Source organism: Spea bombifrons, chromosome 1 (genome assembly GCF_027358695.1).
Source record: "Spea bombifrons isolate aSpeBom1 chromosome 1, aSpeBom1.2.pri, whole genome shotgun sequence".
In the NCBI taxonomy this organism is placed as follows: Eukaryota; Metazoa; Chordata; class Amphibia; order Anura; family Pelobatidae; genus Spea; species Spea bombifrons.
Genome location: NC_071087.1, coordinates 109,224,626 through 109,235,812, shown reverse-complemented (window position 1 = coordinate 109,235,812; position 11,187 = coordinate 109,224,626).

The following is an 11,187-nucleotide window of genomic DNA, read 5'->3' as shown; positions in this document are numbered from 1 at the left end:
AAAATAAAATAAAAGGTAACTACCTCCTGAGTTTTCTTCATCGACAGCTGTTTCTGTGAAATATGTGCATATTAGTGAGGTCCCTTTACCTGGAATCCTGCATCCAAGGCTTTTAGGCTTACATACTGTTATCTTGCTTACATACTTTTATCTTGCTTTTCATTATTATTGTATTTTTTTATTTTTAGAGTGCCAACAGATCCCCTAACACTATTACAAAGTCAGATAATACAAAATTAACAATATTCAAGCTCACAGTATACAAAATTACCAATAACATGAACACCTGTTATGACATACTGGTACAAAGGAGAATTTGGTCCTGTTCTTGTTAACTTACAATCTATTAAAAAAGCAAAAGGGTTTAGGTGACTTGCTCCCTATTTTGCAAGTGTTGTGGAAAACAGAAAAAAATGAGATTACTTTTTATACACAATGTGCATTTTTGCCACTAACCCTACTCACCTCCTTGGACTATTTCTGGCACTGACCCAACTCCGTGTGTGTTATATTGATTCATATGCTATTTTCAGATGAGATGTCAGCTATAAGTAAATGTAATTCTTTAAAATGGTTCCCCTTTATTTCTAAGGTTTACAAAGTATTTAAATCATACCTCTTGTTTTATTTACTTGTAGAAGTACTGTAAATGATGTAGAAGTAGTTAGTTTCTATTCATTTGTATCCTATAGATTCACAAGGTATAATGTGTTTTGGATTTTTTTTTCTCAGCCTGACCAACTTTCCAGCACCACTTATCTAAACAAGCATAGGGCTCCTTATTCCATCAGAGTGCCTTTCAATTAGAGATAGATTCTTATCTCGCATCCAGTTTGCACAACGCTGCATAGTTTTTAAGGCTTTGTACTGTTTTCTTTCAATGAAGTTAAATGAAGATATACTAGAACAAGTGGTTTGCTAAATGTGGGGGAAAAAACTAATAAACCACTTGACTTTAACATCAACTGAATGCTAACTTACTAAACTCAGGTGAGCATGTTAAAATAAAAATGTTTAGTAGTTCAGTGGGTGTGCGCAAAATTTAAGTGCACGTAATGGTGCTGGTTAGTCAGATTGTTGCAGGATTTTAAATACTTATCTTAAAATTATGTTTGAGTTTTTATTAAGGGCGTCCTTTTTTAAAGTTGGTTTATTTTAAAATGAAAAGTAGTGCTTTTTAAATTAAAAACACATTCACTATAAGAAAATTCAGAGTACGTGAGGTTAAACGGACACATTTCCCTTTTGCAAATACTTGGGGACAGTGGTGTATTTACCTTTGGGACACCTCCGTGGTCGGTGTCTCTGGTACAATTTAAAGGCACTATGTGCTGGTATACAATGTCATCCCGGCATGATATCTTAAAAGCACACAACGCTTTTTAATGCAATCTATGGAGGCTGTGCTTATTTCCCATGTAACCAGCCCATTGTGAGGTAGGACACTGAGGGGCTGCCCAGTTTTGTACCAGGGTAACTGCTGCCACCCTAGCCCTGGCCCTAGTCGGCCTCTGCCAGACATGTCAGTTTTGAGGGGGGGAGGTTGCAAAATACCCCATGTGCATTTTCCTGTTTCCACACCCTCAGTTAAATGCAGCTGCAGCTCTGGCTCAGGGAACGCTGGAACATCTTAAACATTAGGGTTTAGTGCAATCAAGGTGCCTTACTTTTGTGTTTCTATTATACCTTGTAGCTCCCACTATTGCTAATTATTCTAAAGCAGCACCAGAAAGAGTTTTTAAATGTTCATACAATTATGATTTGTTGAAATGGCAAAGGAAGCCCTGCCTAATAGATAGTTTGTTTCCTGATGTGATTTTTTTAAAAAGATTTAACCATGTATTATGCAGAGCAAATGTAACCCTTCTACAGAAGAAACTTTTCAGGGTGGGCCCTTCATAATGTATAGTGAAGTCAGAGAGATCAAATATTTCATTGTACCACAACTGCAAGATAAGTAAATCAACTAGTGTAATTCATTTACTATTTAAGCGAGACTTCACTCAGATGGTAGAAATCCATTATCGCTTATATGTTGGGATACCAAAAAAATAGGTTAAAATATTTTGGAAAATGAGAATAGACCAGTATGGCCAAAATTGATGGGACAAGGCTAAGCATGGGCAGGAGGGTGCTTACCCATTCCTTTGTCTCTTAACACAACATGGTTGATATTATCCAGTGGATTTTTGTTTTATCAACATAAGTGATATTACTAATTGTCAGTCTATTAATAACCTTATAAAAATTGATATCACACAAATCTACCTCTTCAGATGGTTGCTAAAAAGGCAACAAAATGGCTCTACCACATGCTTTATAATATGTCCACGATTGGGTGCTTGTAATGACAAAAAGCAAAATGTAGGTAATGCTGAAAAGGGGAAGAAACATAATGTAAAAGTAAATACAATTCACTTTTATTTTTCATGCCATATACTATCTAATGTGCCAGATATGTGTGTTGCAAACACACCAGGCACTCAAATATGTCAGTTTGATCTGGTATAACTCTTGTTACAAACATAATAATTAAGTACTTTCATGAAATGAATGTAACATTTATTGGAGGGAATTTAGAGGTGGACATAAACGTATGTTTATACTTGGTTTACATCTGGATTATTTGTTGTGCGGTTGCTGTTTTTTTTTTGTTTTTTTTTTTGATGGGAGCAAATTATTGTTATTTTCTAAACTATGTGCTTTTTAAATATTTCACCCCACCAGTACATACTGAAAATGAGAAATTTTCTTGAATGGCAACCCTGATTTAACCAATGCCTCTTGATGGACAAGAACTCAGAGAATCATTTGAGGCATGTTGGAAATTGTAGTCAATATGTGGTGTGTGTTCAGCTCTCATTATTAGATTGCATTGAAAAAGAGAAGAACATAGTGCCATAACATTTTTTTTACTTATCACATTTGGTGTAACAAACAATCAAAGCCACTAAAAGCAAAAGTGATTTACACATTGCGTGCAAATTGTAGATGTTATTAAATGCTAAGTGTTTTAATGTCTTTTGTGTTACAATGTTTAACGCAAAAAGTTTTCAAAATAAATAATTTCGGGATTGTCTGATGTATTGTACAGTTTGATTCATATTAATATTTCAACAATATTTCTATTTAAATAAATCATTCCTTAACTCATGCTCTGTGTGTAAGTGGTCCTTATTTATTTTTTATTTTTGTTGAAATAAAGGAACATGGATTACTATGACAGAACAGTTGACCCATCTAACCTTCCTGTTTTAAAACCTTGTGCTTATTTGGGGTTACTATAGTTTAAGGTGCACTTGTGATTGTGCACTATAGAGTGTATTTATTTGTGATTTTTTTTTTTAAAGTGTGTTTGTCACTTCTACTGTGTTAAATGATGTTGTATAATGCAGTGCTGTCAAATATTGTATAACGCAAGAGTACATTGGGGCAAAGCGAGAATCCCTGTGTGACAATCTCATTGCAGAGTACTGGGTCCTGACTTTAAGATTAAAGAACTGTGATGTAGGATACCTGCAACTTTTTCTGTAAAGTGTCATTTCAACACATGGTAGTTTACTTTCATTAAAGTAGCTATAGTAGAAAATTGAGCAGATGATTTATGTACACTATACGACCAAAAGTATGTGGACACGTGACAATCCTGCCTATGCAAGATTGTTGGACATCCAATTCCGAAACATAGGCATTTATATGGAGTTGGTGCTCCCTTTGCAGCTGTACTAACTTCCACTTCCACTGAAAAGGCTTTCCACAAGGTTTTGGAGTGTATCTCTGGGAATTTGTGTCCATTTAGCCAAAAAGGACATTTGTGAGGTCAGACACTGGGGCACAATCATGCTGGAACAGGAAAGGCATTACCCAAATTGGTGCCATAAAGCTGGAAGCAAGCAAATGTCTTTGAATGCTATTGTGTTAGCATTACCCTTCACTGGAACTAAGGGGCCTAGCCCAAATATTGAGAAACAGTCCCAGACCATTATCCTACCTTCACCAAACATTACAGTAGTGACTACGCGCTGTGCTAGATAGTGTTATACTGGCATTAGCCAGAGTAGCCAGCTAATACTAGGGCCTAGTGTTTGAGCTTTGGAAGACTGCTCCCAAACATCAAGGACTGACATGCGTGATGAATGCTTTGCCTTAGGGAGGAAACAGGTTAATGAGTCGCCAATTGCCCACTAACTTCCATTTTCATCTACTATTTCTTTGCAAGTTCTGTTTTTTCCTATTCTTTCTGTTTTTCATTTGTGATTATGTTTCCTTATGATTCTGTATGAATCTTTTCTTCTTGCTCTTTCCTATTCTTTCTTTTTTTCCCCTTATGAGTCCAACCAAACAAAGCACACACACATAAAAACAATTCACAAGGATCTTTCCTCTTATTTGCCCTTTCTAGTTCTAGACTCACTATACACGCGCTCACATCAAATAAATATATCATAAATAAAATACACAGTAGTGCATGCACACAAACACACTCACACATAACAACACATAACCTAATCCAGTTTCTAATCCTAATAATTAAATGTATTATTCTAATAATAATAAATACTATTAATAAGTTAAAAATAAATAACCCCTAAGTAAGCTATTTTATTTAATTATGTATTAAATTAATGTAGTTAATTAACAATTAAGATAATTTAACCAATCCACTACTATCCTCAGCCTTAACCCTTTAACTTTCTACCGGTGCCCAAGTCCAATATACACAAATAGATTTCTCTTTTTCATTGCTTCTATTCATCTCGAATATTGTTACTCAATGTGATACGTGTAACGACAATCTGCATTTATATTCACTTATGCTAATGTGTAAACAAAATAGTGTCAATTTTAACATGCAAACAAATTAACCCTTTAAGGACCAGAACTATTTTATTCATTCTTGGACTCACCCGACACAATGTCTTGGAGTGGTACTTGTAACACTTGTAACACTGCCCAAGAGAGATGTAATGTGGAACAGGTTAGGACATGAAATCTAATATCCCTGATGGGGCTAAGCCTAGGGTCACTGACACCTGGTTGCAAGAATCTTTTGATGCCTCCAAGTGGGTGTGGTTATATTGATAACTCCTCCACTTAACAAACATAACACTTCTAACCACACATTTCCTATGGCAACCACCACACCTGTTTGGGCCTCCCATCTCCATCAAATAACATGTCACTATTGTCCCACAGTACCATCTAATAACATGTCACTAACTTCTCACAGTGCCATATTTGTCCCCAAACAGCTTGTTACCTCCATATTTTCCCCCAAACAACTTACCAATGTAATCTTTGTGCCCCAAACTTACCAGAGCCATATTTGCCCCTTAAACTTACCAGTGCCATCTTTCTCCCCAAAGAGCTTATCTGTACTGCTTTTGTCTCCAAACAACTTGTCAGTGTCACCTTTGCACCAAAACAGTTTTAGACCCATTTTTGCCACCAACTTTGCACCCAAACAACCAATACAATCTTGGTCTCCAAACAGCTTATCACTGTTATCTTGGTGCCCAAACAGCTTGTCAGTGCCATTGTGCCTCCAAACAGCTTGTCACTGCCACCAGTGTACCCCCTATATGCCACTCTACCTCTGGCATATAGGGGGTATAAGGCATTTCTGGAGGCAGAGTGGCATAAAGGGGGTTAAAAGGCATATCATGGGGCACTCTGCCTCCAGAAAAGCCTTATGCCCCCCATATTACACTCCCCCCCGACTTACCAGTGCTTCTGACTCCCTGTGTCTGGTGGGGACAGCGGGTGGAGGCCGGCGTCTATGACTGAGCATCGGAAGGTCATGTGATGCCGGTGCTCTGTCATAGAAGCCCCGGCAGAAGTGCCCGCAGTAGAGGGGGTTGTCTGCGCCCACAGAGTGGACGTTCACAGTACACTACACAACACTTCGGGGTCACTTAGAAATGTCCTTGTTTTTTAAAAATGAAGTTTTGACCATTAAAATAACATCAAATAGATCAGAAATACAATGTAGAAATTGTTAATGTGGTAAATGACTATTGTAGCTGGACATCTGATTTTAATGGAATATCTTCATATCTTTATCAGGAACCATCACTCCTGTGTTCCATGGCACGTTGTGTTGGCTAGTCTAAGTTTATGTTTATGGCTAATTGATCATTGGATGGTAATGTACACACACATAGTATCTGTATACGCCTCTAAATTATTGAGCTTAGGTATTTCAGCCACACCTACTGCTAACAGGTGTATAAAATCAAGTACGTACCATTTCCATAAACAAACATTGCCAGTAGAATGAGTCCTACTGAACTCCAACAACCTCATGTAGGTATTGTCAACTGTCAATCTACTTTTGGTGTTTATATACATATATATATATAATTATATACACACCATAGTTGCTCGATTATAAGACGACCCCCCAAAATTTGAATATTAATTTAGGAAAAAAGCCTGAATATAAGACTGCCCTATAAGAAAAAAGTTTTACTAGTAAATATTAATTCACATGTAAACTATTTTTTCATATTTAATAAAAACTATGATTGAGAAAAATTGCTTTGTTTGTTTTTACTTCCTTCTATATGTCAACCTGTCCCCGGTTATGCACATCTGCCCTCCAGAAATTCCTTATACCCCCCTATATGCCGCTCTGCCCCCAGGTATGCCTTATATGCCACTCTGCCTCCCTGATATGCCACTCTTCCTCCCAGATATGCCTTTTAACCCCCTATTTGACACTCTGCCCCCCAGATATGCCTTATACACCCCTATATGCCACTCTGCCTCTCTGATATTCCTTTTAACCCCTATATGCCACTCTGCCTCCCTGATATTCCTCTTAACCCCCTATATGCCACACTGCCTTTCTGATATTCCTTTTAACCCCCTACATGCCACTCTGCCTCCAGAATGCCCTTATACCCCCCATATGTCATATGCGCTACGGGGGATCTGGATCTTAGTCTTGTAGTCCGACCTCTATTTGAGGTCTGATTATAAGACGACCTCAAATATACTCAGGGTCTAGCGCCCGACGCCCGGGACATGCAGTTCTGGGCGCCGGGCAGCAGGGTTAGGATACAGATCCCCCGCAGCGGTGCAGGGGACCCGTATCCTACTCTCTGATACGCTCAGGCAGCCTCCCCTGCTGGCACTTTCCACGGGGGGAGTGCCAACACGGGAGATTGTCTAAGTGCCTCCAGCCCCACAAGACACCCGGGAGTCGCAGCATATCTCGAGGGGGGAGGACAGAGTGGCAGCATATCTATTACAAAACTTTTTCTTTAAAAAAGCACCAAAGTTTTAGGGTGCGGCCTATATCCGGGCCAATACGGTATATTACACCATTATAAACAGTAGCAGTGCTTGTAAAAGTACAGAACTGGGGTTTTATACCCTGATTAAATGACCAATATTTCGGCTACCTTATTGATGTTATAAAATATGAACAGAAAAAATACAATGTCGGAGTCTTGCCATGCTTTACGAGAAAAAAATTCATAGATAGAAGCAACCATGAAGACTTAATATTATGCTATTTAAATTCAACCAGCTTAAAATAGGACCTACATTAAGAACATGTCCATTATTATGAATAAGCTATGTAAACAAATGTGTTTAGAGCAATTATTTATCTTGTTATTTTTCTACTGAGTTGCCCAAGGGAGAATATTTTGCAATCACTTTTATTCATATTCCCAACATACCCATCACAAACTCAACGGATGATCATTAAATATTGAACGTATATGATGCAAATAAAGAGTAGGATGATTTACACAATGTCGTTATTTTATGCTTTATATTTTTATTTTTTTATTAAAAAATTATTTGCAATATTTTATTATAGTAAATTATTCAAATAATGGTATCTAAAGAAAGTCTTTCTTGTCCAGAAAAAAATATATAATTTGTGTGGGTACAGTAAATGAGAAAATTATCGGCCACAGCCTCAACTATGCTAGGTATGCTTCTTAATGGAAGGCAGCATGTCTTGGAAAGTTGGAAACTCACTCCCTTATCACGACAGTTCTATTTAGGAATCTCACAGCAAAAGTACAAGAAAGTGAAGAAGAAAGTACACCCAATTAGAATTTTATGGTTTTACATACTTGGACATATCAGGACAATAACAATCATCTGTTCCTTAGCAGGTAAATACAACCTCAGATGAGCGCATGACATATTACTCCAAGACATAAAAATAAAGGCAAAATGGAGAAGCCATTGTTATTATGTCCTGATATATATATATAAAACTGTAGAATTTAGAGGCTGTACTTTCTTGTTCACATGACTATATACTGTGTGTATGTATGTATATATATATATATATATATATATATACCCTGTAAACACACAGCGTAGCAAAACACTTATTGAACTAGAGTAAACATAACAATAATAAAGTAAATTCAACAAAATGTTTCCAGGTACACATATGCGTTTCACATGCTGCTGACATGCACATGCAAAGTATATATGATGCAGATACATACAGAATCGCATGCATGTCCCTGAAAACACTGCTGATGTTGGCATGTATGTGTTGCAGACCAATCCAAAGAAGGTTTTATAAGAACCTGCAAGAACATTTGTTAGTTTTGGTGGCACATGTGGTAAAGTAGAAAAAAATAATATTCATCTATATTGGAGATCTTTAGAGATCTTTGCCTAATGTTTGCAATTTAATTGTAATTGAATAAACCTCATGACAGGTGTAGCCCTGACTCCTGAGCTATGCCATGTTCAATAACCCCACCTATGGGAGAGTATTCCATAATTCCCAACCCCACCCAAGGTTTTAGCAACCACGCCCAACCTGAAACATCCAACCACCCCTTTACCACCAATGGCCACAACACCCCATACCACTATAAGTTAATCCTCCACGCTTACACATCTGCTCTTCAGCTCGCTAAACAAACATACTTTTCTTCCCTCATTTCATCTCTTTCCTCCAACCTCAAACAACTTTTCTCCACCTTCCACTCTCTCCTCACCCCACCCACACCACCTCCCTCATCTGCCTTTAGTGCACAAGACCTTGCTGACTATTTCCAACAAAAAACCCAATCCATCCGTAACAACATTCCTGTGCACGGTCTCCCCGTTCCTCCTCCTTCTGCAATCAACCCCTCTGCCTCTCTTAACTCCTTCCCCCCAACCACAGTGAACGAAGTACTCGATTTACTCTCTTCCTCACACCTCACTACATGCCCTCTCGACCCCATCCCTTCATACCTAATTCCATCACTCTCCTCTAGCCTTACTCCTGCCCTCACTCACATCTTTAACTCCTCACTCTCTACTGGCATATTCCCATCCCCATTCAAACATGCACAGGTCACTCCCATCCTCAAGAAACCCTGCCTTGATCCAAATTCCCCTGCTAACTACTGCCCCATATCACTACTTCCAATAACATCCAAACTCTTAGAAAAACTAATCTACGACCGTCTTACCCACTTTCTGTCCTCAAACTCTCTGCTCGACCCCCTGCAATCTAGTTTCCACCCATAACACTCGACCGAAACTGCTCTCACCAAAGTCACAAATGACCACCTATCTGCTAGAAACAATGGCCACTACTCTATCTTCATCTTACTTGACCTCTCTGCTGCCTTGGACACAGTCGACCACCCCCTCCTCCTACAGACTCTCAGCTCTCTTGGTGTCGGTGACACTGCTCTCTCCTGGATTAACTCATATCTTTCCAACAGATTCTCCTCTGTGTCTTTTGCTGGCGACTCCTCCACCTCAATGCCTCTGTCTGTTGGAGTACCTCAGGGCTCTGTCCTGGGTCCTCTACTAGTCTCCATCTATACTTCCTCACTTGGAAGACAGTCATCAACAGCTTTGGATTCAAATACCACCTCTATGCTGACGACACACAAATCTATCTCTCCACCCCCAATCTCTCTGCATCTGTCCTCTCTCAGATCAGCAGCTGCCTATCTGGCATCTCTTCCTGGATGGCCTCTCACCAGCTCAAGATAAATCACTAGCACCGTTCCCCTCTACCTATCCTCCTTCAACAGCAAATATACTCCAGACCTGCTCCTTGCATCTTCGCTTACCACCTCCTCCCATGCCCGCCTACAGGACTTCTCTCGCGCAGCACCAACCCTCTGGAACTCCCTTCCCCGTGCTGTCCGGCTCTCACCAACTCTACCCTCCTTCAAACGCTCCCTAAAAACTTTTTTCTTCAGGGAAGCCTACCACTGACATAAACTCCCCCTACATTAACATCATTCACTACCACGCAGTCCTCACCTCCTGTTTCTCACCCCTTATCCACCTAGAATGTAAGTTCCTGTGGGAACAGCGCCCTCCATTCCTCTCGTATCTGTAGGTCAATTGCTTGTCATTTTGTACTTGTCGTTATCTGTAAAACTTTTACCTTATACAATGCTGCGGAATCTGTTGGCACTTTATAAATAAAGTATAATAATAATAATACCACCCCTCAGGATACCTGGCAAGCAACCACCATGACCCCATCCCTTGACCCTTTAAGCCAGATGGGCTCTACCACACAATAAGAACATGTCACTGAGGTATACCCTATTTCCAATAGGAACCCTTCCAAATCCACAAGCCACACTACCACACCATGTTTGCCATAAGATTGTAAGATGTTAAATTTTCCTTGACTATGCTCCATTGCCCTATAATACCAATCCCGGTGCCAATGCCCCTACGGATCATTCTGCATACCAGGAAGCGGCTCTAATGGCCTAACCACATGCTGCTTCATTGTCCAAACCAAATCACGCTGAGGCGTAACCCCCATGTCACCCCCAACATGAATCATCAAAATATCAGGCCGAACCCCCAACCCGACATACTTGACAACTGTCAACAACACCCCATCCTACAACATATCCCTCACCCCAAACCACTTCACATGAACCTGGTCCGAAGAGAAGCCCAGCTGCAGACTTAACTGTGGCTCTCCATCAGCTCAGTAAACATGGAAACGGCTGATAATCCACGCCACATTTAACTCTGCCCCTATATCACACAAAGAATAAATAAATGGGGAGGGAGGAAAACGACAATAAACACCACCTCCACCCTTGTCTCACCCTATTGAACTTTACAACCTCTGTGGCCGAACGTACCTCCAAAAAGAAGCATGTTTTCAGTGCCCAATGCATTGTACCACCTCATCACTCAGAGCCAGGCATGCTGCCTCAG